Genomic DNA, 18,995 nt, shown 5'->3' on the forward strand with positions numbered 1-18,995 from the left:
CTGCCTAAAACCATTGTCATAAAAGCAGTTAAAGGCAATAAATTTTTAAAAGGGACATATCACTGATTCATTCCTAAAAAGCATGAACAAAAAGTTTTTGTTCTGTTCCAGCTATATCTTGTCTAAGTGCTAACACTGTTTCAGTGAAAATATCTAGCCATAAGATTAAAAAAATATATTATTTGCAATGCTTAAGCCTGCAGATATGTAATGTGACCACTGTTTTGTGTTGACAATATTGCTTTATACAGTTCTTGTATTTGAAAGGAATTGATCCTTTTAAAGAAACATGGTGTATATTGTTCTTACAGGACTAATTTCAGTGGTGTAAATAATAAATATCTTTTCTTAAAACATTGATTATCTGTTCTATATTACCACAGATATTTTACCTCTTTGTTGAATGACAAAATGAACATTATGTTCGGGCAAGGATCTCTTGCAAAAACTTAAATGTGTATGGTGATGTTAAAGGTGTGTATATCACTATTTATACATTCAGGAGTAGTTTTAGCAGCTAATCAGATACATAAAATTACTGAATTCTAATAAGTACCTTTTTTCAGAAATGTATGCTGTTTTCTTTGTGACAGGTTATTATGAGGATATACAGTGCAGAAGAGTTTGAGGACTCAAAGTGATTCAATTAAAATGTATTTCTTAATTATGAAGTAAAATTTAAATATTTAAAGATAGAATAGAAATTTTAGAGTATTCATTTCATTGGTACATTTTTCCCACTGTAAAAGACAACTTATTCCAAAGTACGCATGGAAAGGACTTAATCTTCTCAAGAAAATGGAACACTTGATTAACATAGGTCAAGAAAGGGCAGACATTTTCTTTTTCTTTTTTTTTTTTTTTTTTTTTTTGACATTTTCTAAAGCAGTGTAAACTAAAATACAAAAAGTTAGCAAGTCACAGGAAGCAAAGTAGAATTTTACAAAAACATTTTCTGCCATTAGGTGGTGCCCAAACCAAAGCTTCTTAGCTGCTGTGCTTAATTAAGCCACTCTGGAGAACATTGTCATTGAGCTTGTTGAGGTAACACACTATATGTGATTAATACCATCATAGAGTGCAGGAGTTTTCATTTGTCTTCTGCATCTCATGGCTTATTGAACAGCTCCATCTCTATATATCTGTGTGTGGTACACACAGCTGAGTCAATAGATCACGTAATTCAGATGTATATGTATATATATTTTTAATTTTTATTATACTTTAAGTTCTAGGGTACATGTGTACAACGTGCAGGTTTGTTACATATGTATACATGTGCCATGTTGGTGTGCTGCACCCATCAACTCATCATTTACATCAGGTATAACTCCCAATGCCATCCCTCCCCCCTCCCCCCTCCCCAATTCAGATGTGTATTTTGGTGAAACCACAAGTTATTTTTACCAGATATATGTGTTAAGCATTAAAACAGTATTATACGAAGTATATTTAGCCTAAAAACTACTGAACATCGGTAAATCTTTGATTCAGAGGGAAGTTTCTAGTTTCCACTCAGGTCTTTGTTATGGAAATCAGTTATTGGACTAATGATACCTATAGCAGCTCTTCAGTGTAAAAGGTAAGGAATGGAAAAACAGGTTGTTACAGTAAGCAACTGAAACTTATTTATTCATGGAAAGTAAAATAGTTGCTTGAGAGGAAGAGGAACTGTACAGGGATAGGGACTGGGAAAAAAGGATATGCAAAATAATGCAGATTAGTTGCATTTTAAGTTATTGTTTGGTTTTTAGGTATTAATAACAATTGGGTAGTCAGAATAGTAATAAAACATGAATAATAAACTGTTGAGTTTTCTCATCCCAAGTACTCAACAGAACTCTCTCATGGGACAAACCATTATGGTCTCCAATGAAATATTTTACATCAAAATTCAATCTTCTTATGAACTAGAATAGCCCAAGAAATGTCTGTGAAGATTAAATGCATAGATATTTATGTAAAGATTAAGTTTTGCTATGTGAGTCTTGGTGAGACATCTGAGTATTTTAAATTTTTAATTGACAATTGTTTATGGGGTACAATATGGTGTTTTGATACATACATCCAATGTGGAATGATTGAATCAGGCTAATTAGCACATTCGTCACCTCAAATACTTCTTGGTAGTGAAAACATTTAAAATTCCCTTTTTAGCTGTTTTGAAGTATACATTATTATTAACTGTAGTCATTATGCTGTGCCGTAGATCACCAGAATGTATTCCTCTTATTTAACTGAAACTTTGTACCCTTTGACCAACATCTCGTCTTTCCCCATCCACCACCACTGCCCTCCCCAGCCACTGGTAACCACTTTTACTCTCTGTTTCTGTGAGTTTGACTTTTTTTTTTTTTTTTTTTTTTTTTTTGAGACGGAGTCTCGCTCTGCCGCCCAGGCTGGAGTGCAGTGGCCGGATCTCAGCTCACTGCAGGCTCCGCCTCCCGGGTTCACGCAATTCTCCTGCCTCAGCCTCCCCAGTAGCTGGGACTACAGGCGCCCGCCACCTCGCCCGGCTAGTTTTTTGTATTTTTTAGTAGAGACGGGGTTTCACCGTGTCAGCCAGGATGGTCTCGATCTCCTGACCTCGTGATCCGCCCGCCTCGGCCTCCCAAAGTGCTGGGATTACAGGCTTGAGCCACCGCGCCCGGCCGAGTTTGACTTTTTTAGATTCTACATATAAGTGAGATCGTATTGTGTCTCTCTGTACCTGGCTTATTTCATTTAGCATAATGTCCTTTAGCTTCATCCATGTCACAAATGACAGAATTTCTCATTTTTTTTAAGGCTGAATAGTATCCATATATATATATAAATGTACATCATATTTTTAAAAATCCATTCATCCGTTGATAAGTACTTTGTTTTTTTTCTATATCTTGGCTATTGTAGATAATGCTGCAGTGATCATACGATTGCAGACATTTCTTCAGAGTGCTTAGTGCTTAAATCTTAAGAGAATCTTTTCATAATTAGTTTCATAGATTTAGCAAAGACTTCTGCGAAATTAGTGCCTTATAAGAACTGAAACAAATCAATATGAAGCATCCTGTAGGGCTGAAAATGGTGTCAGTTATCTATCTAGTAATGTCAATGAGCTTCCATGTAAAGTGTAAAATCTTACACGCCTCCCACATTAATAATTTTGTAAAAACACTTTGGAAGTAAGCAAGCACTTAAATGCAAGCATAAGGATATTACCTGACATGAACTGTTACTCATTAAAATGCTGGTTTGCTTCTGAAAAGCTTTAAAACCTGAACTTACAGCTTTATTTTGTTTTTTTTGAGACAGAGTCTCACTCTGTCACCCAGGCTGGAGTGCAGTGGCGCAATCTCAGCTCACTGCAAGCTCTGCCTTCTGGGTTCACGTCATTCTCCTGCCTCAGCCTCCCAAGTAGCTGGGACTACAGGCACCCGCCACCACACCCAGCTAAGTTTTTTGTATTTTTAATAGAGATGGGGTTTCACCGTGTTAGCCAGGATGGTCTCGATCTCCTGACCTTGTGATCCACCCGCCTGGGCCTCCCAAAGTGCTGGGATTACAGGCGTGAGCCACCACGCCCGGCCTTGAACTTACAGCTTTCAAGAACATTTGTAAACAGTAGAAACAAAACCTTAAAAATATCAAAAAGATTGCTAAGCTTTAATGATTTTTCCATAAACCAATATGGCTGTGAAGAACACAAGTTAAATAGTGTATGTGTATAATTTGTTACACTAAAGGCCAAACTGATGACTTTTCAGGAATCTAGACATTATTAAAATGAGGTGAATCAATTATTTAATTGAATACAAATCCCTCTTACTTTTATTCCCAGTTCTTAATTCTCTGAAACACTGATTGCTATCACTATCACTTCTTGTTGGATAATCTGTGAGGACAACTGCTGTAGCTTCCTAAATAAGGCTTTTGAAAGAGCCAGTGGTTTGTCAGAAAAACATGTGACTAGAATCCCTCTTTATTGGCAACAGTACCTTGGGCAAGTCACTTCAATTCTTTGAACTTTGCTTCCTTCTCCTTAAAAAACGTTCTACACCTGTCTGCCTTTCCCATAGGCTGTGGCGAAGTCAATTGAGACAGTTCCTGTGGAAGGACTTCGAAGCAGCAAAGGCGTATGAGAATGTCAGATGTTAAAAGTAGTTCAGAGCACGTGGCTATCATTGAGCCCTATCATTTCTGAAATACAGTTACCAAAAGTGAAGTTTTAAAAGGAAGACTTTTCTTGATAATTTTACAAATATTATCTTGGTTCTCCTAAGATTTCTAAATAATCAACGAAAGGAGAATAAGGAAACCTCTTATGACCTAGATCTTTTGGTAAGTATCCAGCTGCTTTTATGTCTGCAAATGCCATTTAGTATTGGTCTGGACCGGAAGTCCAGCTGTCCCTCTCCCTCCACCCCCACCCTTAAAGTGACTATGACTGAACCTTAACAGCATTATAATACATCTTGTATAGTGAAATATTTACATGATTTTAGTCTTCTAACTTTGGAAATCAATTGTTCCCAGATAGAAGCTTGCTTATTTTGCTGTGCCATGTAAAAATGAGAAGTCATTCAAAAGCAATGAGTTTTAAAATTTTTTTTCTTATAAAGATACGCTCAGGTGTAAACATTCATGGGTTGGTTTGTTTGTTTTCTGACAAGTTTGGTAGAATAAACCATGCAGGAACCGGGCAGTCAACATTTAATGTATATTTATCAGTTCCTACTATGTCTGAGGCAGTTTTTCAAGGGTTAAAAACACAATATTTTTCTACCCTCACAGACCTTATATTTGAGTAAGGGAAACAATGAAGAAACAAGATAATTTCAAATAGAAGCCCTATAAAAATATAGTAATATGAGAGAAAATGATGGTGATTCACAATTACATGACCTAAGGCGGGAAGATGGAATTTGAGCTGAGATCTGAATGAGAGCCACCATTTGGAATGTACAGAGAGAGGATGTGGAAATCTTAAGGTGCAAATAAAAGGAAGAAAAGAAAAAAAGTATGAAGAACATTGTGGACAGAATATTGCGGAAGGCAGGATCAAGCTAGGCAGATTCAGTGAAGAGTGGGAGGTAAGCCGTGGCCTGGTGCAAGGTGAGGTTGGAGAGGCAGGCAGAGCCTGTGGGAAAGAGAGGATGTTGTACATCACAATAAGCAGTCTGGCGAATTCTACGTGAAATGTCAGGAACCAGTGAAGGGTGTTAAGCATAGAATGATAATCTAATTTTTTTTAACAGCCTTATTAAGATAGAATTTACATACCACAAAATTTACCCATTTGCAGTATGTAGTTCAATGGTTTTTAGTATATGTAGAGAGTTGTACAACCATCACTGTAAGCTAATTTTAGAACCTGATTTGTTTTGAAAAAGATCATTCTGGTTCTCGTGTGAGAATGGGTTATTGAAGGGCAAAAGTAGAAAGGACAAGACCCATTAGGAGGTGAGAAATTTTCAATGTGACCAGGAGAAAGTACGCATTTCTTCACTCCCTAGTAGCATCATCTTCCAGCTACCTATTGAGCCCCTGTGCTGTACCAGGCCACGGGTGAGGTGCCACGTCTTCCATGGTAAAGAAGACAGATGTGACTCCTGCCCTATAGCACGCAGCTGCAAGACTGTGTGTACCACAAACATAGCCCTTCCAACTTTACCACTGGGTAAGTGATGCAATTTGAAGAATAGAGAACTCAATATATCAAAGTCAACATATGAAAAATCTTTCTCACCCACCTACGCCCACAATGAAAAAGCCCTCTGTGATTCCATCCAACCCTTCTGCGCAGAGGCCAGACCCAGGATTCAGTGTCCAGCTTGGGCATGCATGGCCTATGCCAGCATGGGCACAGCAGAGGTCTGCACACATGGGAAGATAGATCAAAGGCCTTCTTCCATTTCTCCTCTCCAGAGTGTTCCAGCAAGAACATCCCCTTCTAGCTATTTCACACATGGACAGCCAAGAAATAGACAGTCATTTACAGAGCATTTTTCATCTGTGCACTTTCACTCGTTATTTCTTCCCCAGTACCTAATGGGGGCTGCAGCGTGTACTCTGTTTGTGGTTAAATTCTGCTGCCAGAAGTTTCCTCCAGCTCCTGATGCCCCGAACCCCTCCCTCCAGCATTCCTGTGGCTCGTCTTGCAAACTGATTAAAAAGTGCTTGGTTGCAATCTGATCTTTCAGGACACATACTGCTAAAAAGCTTTTGAAATTTTAGTCAAAGCAAAAACAAAAACAAAAAAATAAGCCTAAACATCCCCTGAGGCGAAAATAATGAAGGAGCTCTTAAGCATTATTGCAGATAATGCTTAATTTTAAGAAGACACATTTTTTTAAAAGAATGTGGACTACTTCCTAGTTTAGACTTGGAAGGGTGTATGTGTCCAGGAATTTATCTATTTCTTCTAGATTTTCTAGTTTATTTACATATAGGTGTTTATAGTATTCTCTGATGGTAGTCTGTATATCTGTTTTGGTACCAGTACCATTCTGTTTTGGTTACTGTAGCCTTGTAGTATAGTTTGAAGTCAGGTAGCATGATGCATCCAGTTTTGTTCCTTTTGCTTAGGATTGTCTTCGCTATGCAGGCTCTTTCTTGGTTTCCTATGAAATTTAAAGTAATTTTTTTCTGATTCTGTGAAGAAAGTCAATGGTGATGGGAGTAGCATTGAATCTGTGAATTAGTTTGGGCAGTATGGCCATTTTCATGAGACTGATTCTTCCTATCCATGAGTATGGAATGTTTTTCCATTTGTTTGTGTCCTCTCTTATTTTCTTGAGTAGTGGTTTGTAGTTCTCCTTGAAGAGGTCCTTCACATCCCTTGTAAGTTGTATTCCTAGGTATTTTATTCTCTTTCTAGCAATTGGAATGAGAGTTCACTCATGATTTGGCTCTCTGTTTGACTATTATTGGTGTATAGGAATGCTTGTGATTTTTGCACATTGATTTTGGATCCTGAGACTTGCTAAAGTTGCTTATCAGCTTAAGGAGATTTTGGACTGAGACGATGGGGTTTTCTAAATAGATAATCATGTCATCTGAAAACAGAAACAATTTGACTTCCTCTCTTCCTATTCGAATACCCTTTATTTCTTTCTCTTGCCTAATTGCCCTGCCCATAACTTCCAACACTATGTTGAATAGGAGTGGTGAGAGAGGCCATCCTTGTCTCGTGCCAGTTTTCAAAGGGAATGCCTCCAGTTTTTGCCCATTCAGTATGATATGGACTGTGGGTTTGTCATAAATAGCTCTTATTATTTTGAGATACCTTCCATCAATACCTAGTTTATTGAGAGTTTTTAGCATGAAGGGCTGTTGAATTTTGTCGAAGGCCTTTTCTGCATCTATTGAGAAAACCCTGTGGTTTTTGTCCTTGGTTCTGTTTATGTGATTGATTATGTTTATCAATTTGCATATGTCGAACCAGCCTTGCATCCCAGGGATGCAGCCGACTTGATCTTGGTGGATAAGCTTTTTGATGTGCTGCTGGATTCGGTTTGCCAGTATCTTATTGAGGATTTTCACATCAACATTTGTCAGGGATATTGGTCTGAAATTTTATTTTTTTGTTGTGTCTCTGCCAGGTTTTGGTATCAGGATGATGCTGGCCTCATAAAATGAGTTAGGGAGGATTCCCTCTTTTTCTATAGTTTTGAAGAGTTTCAGAAGGAACAGTACCACCTCCTCTTGGTACCTCTGGTAGAATTTGGCTGTGCATCCATCTGGTCCTGAACATTTTTGGTTGGTAGGCTATTAATTACTGCCTCAATTTCAGAACTTATTATTGGTCTATCTAGGGATTTGACTTCTTCCTGATTTAGTCTTAGGAGGATGTATGTGGACACATGGACACAGGGAGGGGAACATCACACACTGGGGCCTGTCAGAGGGTGGAGGGCTAGGGGCGGGTTAGCATTAGGAGAAATACCTAATGTAGATGACAGGTTGATGGGTGCAGCAAACCACCATGGCACATGTATACCTATGTAATAAACCTGCAAGTTCTGCACATGTACCCCATAACTGATAGTAATAATGAAAAAAAAAATGTGGACTAAATATTCTTTATTTTCCCTTAGTTGGTTCTTCGCTCAAAGAAAAATTTGCATCATTGTTTTGGTGGATTTAGTGGACCTATTTAATTAATGTCAGAGCCAATGGCTTAAAAGATCTTGGAGCAAAAAGGTGTAATATCTTTCCCTCACTCATTTTGAGGTCCACAGCCAATATTTCTATAGGAAAGAGAAAAGCATAATAAACTCAACCAAGTTTCATGTGACACAAGAGCCTTCAGAAATGGATGCCCAAAGACCCAGGGAAAATTGTATTTTTATGCTTAGGTTCATTGAAGAATGAACAGCCATATAGAAATGTGATCAGACAAAAAGGGTATGTTCTAATGGCAATAAACAGGGGACCCCAGCAAGGCCTGTTTGTTCGGATCCTTCTTGGCCTCTTCATACAGGATTTTTTCCCTGCTGGGTATGGGGCAAGACCCTTCTGGAATGAGGGTCTTATGGTCTGCTTTCAGAGGAGGTAGGTCAGAGAATGACCTCTCTAGGTTTTATGACTTGCTTCAGGAGAGACAGGTTCTAGTGTCTATGACCCGCTTTGGGGAAGAGGAATTCTCATTCCCATGACCTGCCTGGGAGGAAAACGGTAGAAGGAGAAAGGAGTGTGAAGAAGGCTAAAGGGAACTTCTTGCTTCTGAGGTCCTTCCCATCTTTTACAGTTCAAAGTACTCAGCATGCCAAAGTGCCATACTTTGGAGGATAGTGTTCTGAGCCTTAACAATCTTTAATAGCTATACATGATTATTTTTATTTTCATGGGTAATTTCTATTTGTTTAAGAAATATAATTTTTTAAAATTACATGGAATCTCACCACCCAGAGGCAACAATGGTTTACATTGTGATATATATTCTTCTGGGCTTTTTTCTATGCCTATGTGTACTGATAAAATATATGTGCAAATATGGATAGGTGTGTCTCAGTGGCTCCCTGTGCTTGAATTAGTCCAATGGTTATTGTTAGATGCATATAGTTGAAAGCCTCAGGAAGCAAAGACTGTATGTCTGTTTTTTTGGTGTTCTTCCCAGGTACATAGTAAGCCTTTGAACTTGATAGATATATGATCAACCTGAGTTAAATTAACAAATGAATGTATAAACAGACAAGCCATAAAATAGGTACTTATTTAATGTCACTATTTTAATAACATTTACTTCTTTAAATGCTTCCCTCTGTGTTGAGAGTAATGACAAAAATATAACACATATTTATTTCTCTTTTCTTTTTGCATCCCAGCTTATTGATTTTTCAGTCTACCATTTAGGAGGATATATTGATATAAGGAAAATATTTTTATGACAGCTTATTACAAGAGAAAATTTTAAAATTCTGGTTACTGATGTAATGTTGGATGGGTGAACTACTATAGTTTTATGTCTCCATGATGTATGAGGGATATTTTCATTCATCTCTTAAATGCATTCTGCCTTTAGTGTAAGAGTCAATTGATTCATGTAGTTTACAAATGCTTTCACAAGAGAATAATAGAAGGGCACAGGCCAGGCGCGGTGGCTCAGCCTGTAATTCCAGCATTTTGGGAGGCTGAGGAGGGCGAATCACAAGGTCAGGAGATCAAGACCGTCCTGGCTAACACGGTGAAACTCCGTCTCTACTAAAAATACAAAAAAAAAATTAGCCAGGTGTGGTGGCGGAGGCCTGTAGTCCCAGCTACTTGGGAGGCTGAGGCAGGAGAATGGCGTGAACCCGGGAGGCGGAGCTTGCAGTGAGCCAAAATTGCACCATGGCACTCCAGCCTGGGAGGCAAGGCGAGACTCCTTTTCAAAAAAAAATAAAATGAAATAAAATAAAAAAAATAGAAGGGCACAGCATCATATCTAAATGCCATAATTATTTATCATAAATTGTTATTCTCTGGGAATTCTGGGAGCTTGAGATTACCGTCCATCCTGGTTAATAGGACACTGGTAGGTGTTATGTTGGTGCTGTCGAGCAGCAAATCATTTAAAGCCAAGTGCTACCATTTGCTGGCTGCCCATCCAGTTCACTGAGTAATTAACTAAGCAGTTACACATCCAACCCCACAGTGGTGTGCCGTGAACATGTATGGAAGCCCCATATCTTCAAGGTGGTCCTACCAGGGCCACAGGTTACTAAAACTTCCCCAATAGTGCCCAAGGTGAGCCCGTATTATTGTTCCTCTATCAGGCAGCTCAATATATATGAAAAGATAGTGGAATCGGCTAGGTGATACAGGTGAGGGAAGATCCTTTGATTTGAGTTGATGAGGGGAATTCAGCTGAGTCATGTTTTAGGATGCAGACCCATACGTAGAACAATCTTGAAAGTACCATCTGGGAGCAAGAGGGCAGGGCATGGATGCCCTGTTGAACATGGGCTTTGAGGCAAACAGACCTGGGATGGATATCTAGTCCCATGACTCCTGTGGGATCTAGGGATAGAAACTTCACCTCCCTGTATTAGTTTTCTATTGCTGCATAGCCAGTTACCACACACCTGGTGTCTTATAATCACACACATTTATTATCTTGTGGCTTTCACAGTCAGGATCAGCTTAGCTGGATCCTCTATTCAGGGTCTCACAAGCCTGCAATCAAGGTGTCAGCCAGACTTGTGCCTATCTGAAAGCTTGACTGGACAAGAATCTGCTTCCAGACTCTTGTGGATTGTTGGCGGACTTCATTTCCTTGAGGTCGTGTGACTGAACGTATGTCTGAAGCCTGTGCCTTGTTGTCAGTTGTAGCTGCCCTGAGGTTCCCATGATCCTTGCCACATGAACCTCTAATATGGCTGCTTTCCTACCTCAAGAGAGTCTCTGACTCCAGTTTACTGAAATGGAGTTGTCTTGTATTACATGAAATAATTATGGAAGTGACATTTTACCACGTTTGCCAAATTCTCTTAGAGTCAAGTGACAGGTCCCACCTACACTCAGGAGAGGGGATTACACAAATGTGTGAACCAGCAGAAGGTAGAAACATTGAGGATTAGGCTACAGTCTGTTTGCCACAATCCCTGAACTCATTCTGTAAAGTTGGTATAAAAATACCTACTTTAGAGAGTTGTTACATGTATTCAAAACAAGATAACATATATTGAGTGTTTACATGGTACCTGGCACATAGTGAGCATTCAATAAATGTCACTGATGATGGTAATGATGATAATCATTGGTGATAACCAATGGATATCCTGATAAATGCCTATAATCTTCTTATATCATTATGTCTTTCTAAGCACTCACCACAATATGAGGAATTTTAAGTTTTGAACTTGACTCTCTCAAAGGATAATGGTCAACTCAGTTATCTACATGACATGGAGAGGAGGGTGATGGAATTGATTGTCTAAGGCAGGATATAATTCAGGAAAATATCTAACTTGACTTTGAAATAAAATTTTTTCTTTCCCTTATTGTTTTGCACCCACGTATTATTCCATATCACAGAGGTATGCTAATTACCCTAATTCATTTACTCTTTCCCCCTTGATGGACTTTTAGTTTGAATGTAATTTTTACTATTAACAGCAATGCTGCAGTGGACATCCTTCTAGATATATTCTTATGCTCTTTTGTGTTTTTGTAGGAAAAAGTTGTACAGCCATTTATCGACAGCTTATTACATATCAGACATTGTGTTATGTGCCAGGTGAATAAGACATATATGGTTCCTCATGGAGCTCACAGCCATTAAAATTACAGGTATTAAAAGAATAATTTTGAATATGGGGTGTATATTATTGGAGGACATAACATAGTAGGAAGGAGGGAGAGGTGAAGCACAGGAAGATAAGCAAGATTTTGGGGTCAAATGAGAAGAGTTAGGCTATCTCTAGAAAAGAAGTGAAATCTTAGGATCTGGGGAATCAGAACTTGGACAACATTGGAGCCAAGTTTCTGGGATCTTGGAATTACTCTTAAAAATTTCACTTGTACAAATCTCAGACTGTTAATTCAGAAATATGATTTTATTTTTCTATTAGAAAATTTATTTTAAGATCCCTTATTCTTCTGAGTAGCAGAAACTTAATCTTGGTCAATATGAGGTTTCCTGTCTTCCCCAGTGTTGGGTCTAAGCACTGGGGTCTTATATCATACCAAGACATTGGGAATATGGGATTGAGATGAAGAAGTATCTGGTCTTTAGTTGTCACCTACTGTATTAGTCTGTTTTCACGCTGCTGGTAAAGATCTACCTGAGACTGGGCAATTTACAAAAGAAAGAGGTTTATGGACTTACAGTTCCACATGGCTGAGGAGGCCTCACAGTCAGGGTGGAAGGCAAGGAGGAGCAAGTCACATCGTACATGAATGGCAGCAGGCAAAGAAACCTTTTGCAGAGAAACTCTTGTTTTTAAAACTATCAGATCTTGTGAGACCCATTCACTATCAAGAGAACAGCATGGAGAAGACCTGCCCCATGATTCAATCATCTCCTACTGAGTCCTTCCCACAACACGTAGGAATTATGGGAGCTACATGATGAAATTTGGGTGGGGACACAGAACCTAACAATATCATTCTGCCCCTGACCCATCCCAAATCTCATATCTTCATATTTCAAAACCAATCATGCCTTCCCATTAGTCCCCCAAAGTCTCATCTCTTTTCAGCATTAACTCAAAAGTTCACAGTCCAAATTCTCACCCAAGGCAAGGCAAGTGTCTTCCACCTATGAACCTGTGAAATGAGAAGCAAGTTAGTTACTTCTTAGATACAATGGGGATACAGGCATTGCATAAATACAGCCATTCCAAATAAGAGAAATTGGCCAAAACAAAGGGGCTACAGGCCCCATACAAGTCCAAAATCCAGCGGGGCAGTCAAATCTTAAAGATCCAGAATGATCTTCTTCGACTCCATGTCTGACATTCAGGTCGCACTGAAGTAGGTTCCCAAGGTCTGGGGCAGCTCTGCCCCTGTGACTTTGCAAGGTACAGCCTCCCTCCCAGCTGCCTTCACAATCTGGCATTGAGTGTCTGTGGCTTTTCCAGGTGCACAGTGCAAGCTGTCAGTGGATCTACCATTCTGGAGGATGGTGGCCCTTTTCTCGCAGCTTCACTAAGTTGTGCCCCAGTAGGTCCAATTGTGTGGTGGGTCCAACCCCACAATTCCCTTCTGCACTGCCCTAGCAGAGGTTCTCTATGAGGTCTCCACCCCTACAGCAAACTTCTGCCTGGGCATCCAGGCATTTTTGTACATCTTCTGAAATCTAGGCACAGGTTCCCAAACCTCAATTCTTGACTTCTGTGCACTTGCAGGCTCAACACCATGTGGAAGCTGCCAAGGCTTGAGAGTTGGACCATCTGAAGCCACAGCCTGAGCTGTATGTTGGCCCCTTTCAGTCATGGCTGGAGTGGTTGGGACACAGGGCACCAAGTCCCTAGGCTACACACAGCATGGGGACCCTGGGCCTGGCTCATGAAACCGTCTTTTCCTCCTAGGCTTCCCGGCCCGTGATGGGAGGGGCTGCAGTGAAGACCTGTGACATGCCCTAGAGACATTTTCTTCATTATCTTGGGGATTAACATTTGGTTCCTTATTACTTATTTCTGCAGCCAGCTTGAATTTCTCCTCAGAAAATGGGATTTTCTTTTCTATCATTGTCAGGCTGCAAATTTTCTGAACTTTTATGCTCTGCCTCCCTTGTAAAACTGAATGCTTTTAAGAGCACCCAACTCACCTCTTGAATGCTTTGCTGCTTAGAAATTTCTTCCACCAGATACCCTAAATCATCTCTCTCAAGTTAAAAGTTCTACAAATCTCTAGGACAGGGACAAAATGCCACCAGTGTCTTTGCTATAAGAAGAGTCACCTTTACTCTAGTTTCCAACAAGTTCCTCATTTCCACCTGAGTCCACCTCAGCCTGGACTCTATTGTCCATATCACTATCAACATTTTGGGCAAAGCCATTCAACAACTCTCTAGGGAGTTCCAAACTTTCCCACGTTTTTCTGTTTTCTTCTAAGCTCTCCAAACTGTTCCAACCTCTGCCTACTACGCAGTTCCAAAGTCGCCTCCACACTTTTGGTTGTCTTTTCATCAGAACCCCACTCCTGGTACCAATTTACTATATTAGTCCATTTTCACACTGCTGATAATGACATACCTGAGACTGGGCAATTTACAAAAGAAAGAGGTTTGTTGGTCTTACAGTTCCACATGGCTGGGGAGGCCTCACATTCATGGCAGAAGGCAAGGAGGAACAAGTCACATCTCGTGGATGAAAGCAGGCAAAGAAGCTGTGCAGAGAAACTCCCATTTCTAAAACCATCAGATCTCATGAGACTCATTCACTATCAAGAGAGCAACATGGGAATCACCCATCCCATGATTCAATCATCTCCCACCAGGTCCCTTCCACAACACATGGGAATTATGGGAGCTATAACATGAGATATGGGTAGGGACACAGAACCATATCACTAGTCATGCTGGCATCTGCTAAGATCTCCAAAATCTGCCCTGGACCTTGGCCACTGATCCACATAGGTCACTGCTACATCATCCCTTGTTCTAAGTCAGGTCGATGAATGTTCCTTGTTACATCTATACTTCTGCTGAATGCATAGAATTCTTGTGCTTCCCTCAACCCTAGGATATTAAGTGGAGCTAAAACCCTGTGGTACTTCAGAGCCACTCTTAGCAGCATAAAGCCACATTTTTGTCATCACTCTGTGCTGAGTTAAGGGGAAACTCTTGCAAGGTTGTTTAGGTTCCCTCTGTCTAGGCACACCCTGAAGTCATTTATTCTCTGAGGTTGTGGCACCTCTTTTAGGCTCTGCCAGGGGAGAGAGACACACAATTACTTTGCTCTGTAATCCCATAAACCTTCCTGTGGTTCTCCAGGGGTTCCTTTCTGGGCTCACTTTTCCCTCATACATTCTTTCTTCCTCAATTCTGGAAGAACTTAATTTAATTGATGGGGAAGGATAGAAAACTTTGATCTAATGCATCACTTTGATCGAACTCATCACATATGTTCTCAAATTTATTGCCTGATTTCCAAGATTGAAAATCTGAGAGCAGGAGGCCCCTTTCAGGTCCCTTTTGCCCCACTGCCCCCTCCCCCAAGCATGGAAATAAAGGAAAACTTTGAGTCCTCTCAGGAGAAATTCCAGGCACTTGGCTAGCCTTGAGAAATAAATGAGCAACCTGATAAGCAAAAAGGTAATAATAATTTAAAACAATAGCTACCCAAGTAAGTTAGGGACACAGATATTTGGTTCCCTATAAAAACTAGAGATAACATCTTGACATATGTCCTTGAGTTATTTTTCAGAAACCCAGACTCCCACCAGATGAAAAATGTCACATAGGCTGTCACATAGACTGAACTCTGACTGCCATTCCTTGTTCTAAACTTTTTCCTGAGGGGCCTGAAGAAAGTCATGCCCACAGTCCAAACCTGAACATTCCTTTCTGTGGACCCCAAGCTTTTAAGACACAGTTTTGTTTTCTTAACCAACTGCAAATCAAAGAATCGTTGAATCTACCTATGACCTATAAGCCCCGGCTTCAAAATATCCTGTCTTTTTGAGCCAAACCAATGTATAACCTCCATGTATTGATTTACAATTTTGCCTATAACTTCTGCTTTCCTGAAATGTACCGCTGCTCTTAAAATCTCTTGCTTATAAGCCATGGGGAGTTTGGGCCTTAAGCATTATCTGACCAATTCTCCTTGCCTCCTGGCATCCTACAACAAATCCTTTTCTTTCTCTCGTTGAATATCTTTTTTATAACTAATGAATAAATTATTTTGTTTTTGTTGCTGCTGTTTACCTACAGCTGCAGTATCTCACAGCAAATCTTGATGTCAGCATTTGGCTTTGCTCTGCCAAGTGAGCAGACCCAAGCTCGGTTCAATAACAAATCCAAAAGCCTTTGTTCTCTGCCATCCTCTGAGTTATCTATTCTTTGAGGCAATGAATGACTGAATGGGGGTAGGGATGCAGAGGAGGACCAAGAGGTACAAAACATATATAGAAAAAAATTCTAAATATTTTAAAAGTATTTACCCACTACAAATAGCAGTTTTTATTTATTAGGGATGAGGTTCAAGACACATCACCCCAACATATGACTGTATTAGACCAGAATATATCACCCCAAAATGTGCTTCTTTAGCATAAGGATTATGTTGATCTAATTATTTTAAGAAATAGAAGACCTAGGAGAAGCTCTGAAAACAAGAGTAGAAGTTACCCTTTTATAAGGAAAATTTACATTTACAAAGGAAATCTCCAATTGTAAGAGTGTTTTCCTCTCTGCACCAGGAAGAGAAGGATGACTGTACATCATTAGACATACCTATCAATGGCGAAGATACTGACCTAAATCTGCATAACAAACCTAAAGCTATTTTATGGTGTTTTGCTTGGCCATCTTGGTGAAACTGGACCTTCCCCACACCCCGCCCCTATTTTTTTGTTTCAGTAGATGGAATTTAAACCACCTCTTAGAGAGTTACTCATTTTCCCTGTGTATCTCCCATGGTATAAATGAGACATACATGTTAATTAACTTCTGTTTGTTTTTCTGTTGTTAATCTGTCTTTTATTATAGGAATTTTAGTTGTATCAGCTAAAAATCATGAAAGGTAGAAGAAAAATGATTTTTTCTCCCTTACATTAGACATGCAATAAGTGCGTGTGTTTGAGGCTGGGTGTAGTGGCTCACGTCTGTAATTCCAGCACTTTAGGAGGTCAAGGCAGGCAGATGACTTGAAATCAGGAGTTTGAGACCAGCGTGACCAACATGATGAAACCTCAGCTCTAATAAAAATACAAAATTATCTGGGCATGGTGCTACGTGCCTGTAATTCCAGCTACTTGGGAAGCTGAGTGTTATAAATAAATTTTTGGTGCCGCAAAAGAAATAGCACTCAAACATAAATTTAATTTTCTCAGCAAGGCAATTTTACTTCTATAGAAGAGTGTGACTTGCAGATGAAGCAATGGCAAGAGCACACCTGAACAAGGGAGGAGAAGGGGTTTTTATTCCTGACGCAGGTAGCCCCTACTGCTGTCTTGTTCCCCTGTTGGCTAGGGTTGGACCTCACAGTCTAAGGTAATTCTGATTAGCTCTTTTAAAGAGAGCAGGGGTACAAGTCGGAGTGGCAGGGTGAGTAGTTTGGTGGGAAGGGCAGTTACAGAAAAGGTGACTCAGGATGATTAAGGTCAGAGCAGGTGACCTGGGGTGACTCAGGACGGAGCAGGTGACCAGGGGAACAGATGTGAACTACTGATTAGAACTGGTGGAAAAAGTTGTTTACTGAAACTAGGGGCAAGGAGAATGAGGAAGTTAAACTTTAAAATGGAGAACAAAGAACTGAACTTACTGACATACTGATTCTTTTAAGAGAAATGTAGAACTCACTATTCAACATGTGTCAGGAGAATCACTTGAACCCGGAAGGCAGAGGTTGCAGTGAGCTGAGATCACGCCATTGCACTCCAGCCTGGGCAACAACAGTGAAACTCAGTCTCAAAAAAAATAAAATAAAATAATGTGTGTTTGAATCTGCCTAACACAACATTTTTAGATGGATCTCTTTTGATGTTCCTAAATCAGGCTGTTAAGGACTATCTTCCATGGGAAAAGGTGACTTAAGAGTGGCAATCACCGATACAGTAAAGTTCTGCTTTGCTGCTTTGTAAAACTTTGCTTTATTCTCATTTTTGGGGAGATGTATCCTAAGCCTTAGGCAAGAATTACTTAAATTTAAAATTATGCTTAGGTACATGAATATTCATAGCAGCATTAGCCATAATAGTAAAGAAGTGGAAACAACCCAAATGTCCATCAACTGATAAATGGGTAAATATATTGGTCAGGAATAAAGGGAATGAAGTACTGATACATGCTGCAACATGTATGAACCTTGAAAATATTATGCTAAGTAAAGAAGAAAGTCACAAAGGACCACATATTATGTAATTCAATTTATATAAAATGTTCAGAATAGACAAACCCACAGAGACAGAAAGTAGATTGTGGTTGCCTAGGACTATGCAGAGGAGGAGGGATACTGGGATTGGAAGCTGTGTTAGTCTGTTTTGTATTACTATAATGGAATACCTAAGGCTGAGAAGTTTGTAAAGAAAAGAGGTTTATTTGGCTCACGGTTCTGCGGCTGTCCAGGAAGCATGGTGTCAGCATCCGCTCTCCTGGTGAGACCTCAGGGAGCTTACATATATGGTGGAAGGCAAAGGGGGAGCTGGCATATCATATGGCAAGAGGGGAAGTGAGAGAGAGGGAAGAGGTCCCAGGCTCCTTTAAACAATTAGCTGTCATGTAAACTAATAGAGCAAGAACTCATTCATCACCAAAAGGATGGCTCAAGCCATTCATGAGGGTTCCACTCCCATGACCCAAACAGCTCTCATCAGGTCCCACTTCCAATACTGGGGATCAAATTTCAACATGAGATTTGGAGGGGACAAGTATGCAAACCATATCAGGCAACGTGAAGAGGTGCTGGGTTTCTTTCTGGGGTATTGAAAATATTCTAAAATTTATTGTGATGGGTGCACAACTCTGCAAGTGTATAAAAGCCATTGAATTAGACACTTTAAAAGAGTCACTTGTATAGTATGTGAACTATGCCTCATTACAGTTGTTAGAAAAATGTATACATTGGTGGTCAAATTGTAGTAGCTAGTGGTGGCTTCAGTTTGCAGAGTTAGAAGAGTAAAGTCAGATACGAGGGTTTGTATATTTTGGGTAACTTTTTCATTATCTAAAAGTAAAATTTTCTCTTTTTGTGGATCTTCGGTGGAATGTAATGTAAAGGAGAAAACCTTTCTCTCTATACTCTTAAGCTTTGATCATTGAGTCTGGGAAGTAAATAGACAGTAGACAGATTAACAGGAAAAAAACAATTTTAGTTATGTACATAGGCATGGGAATCTCACAAAATATGAGACTCAAAGAAAGG

At 39.7% G+C, this 18,995-nt stretch overlaps 1 protein-coding gene across 1 annotated transcript in view; it reads right to left on the minus strand.

Moving 5' to 3' along the window:
* The window catches only part of RNF145 (ring finger protein 145), a 347,885-nt gene that overhangs the window by 129,050 nt on the left and 199,840 nt on the right, over window positions 1-18,995 (minus strand). The window lies entirely within an intron of this gene.

Source organism: Macaca mulatta, chromosome 6 (assembly GCF_049350105.2).
Source record: "Macaca mulatta isolate MMU2019108-1 chromosome 6, T2T-MMU8v2.0, whole genome shotgun sequence".
Classification (NCBI taxonomy): Eukaryota; Metazoa; Chordata; class Mammalia; order Primates; family Cercopithecidae; genus Macaca; species Macaca mulatta.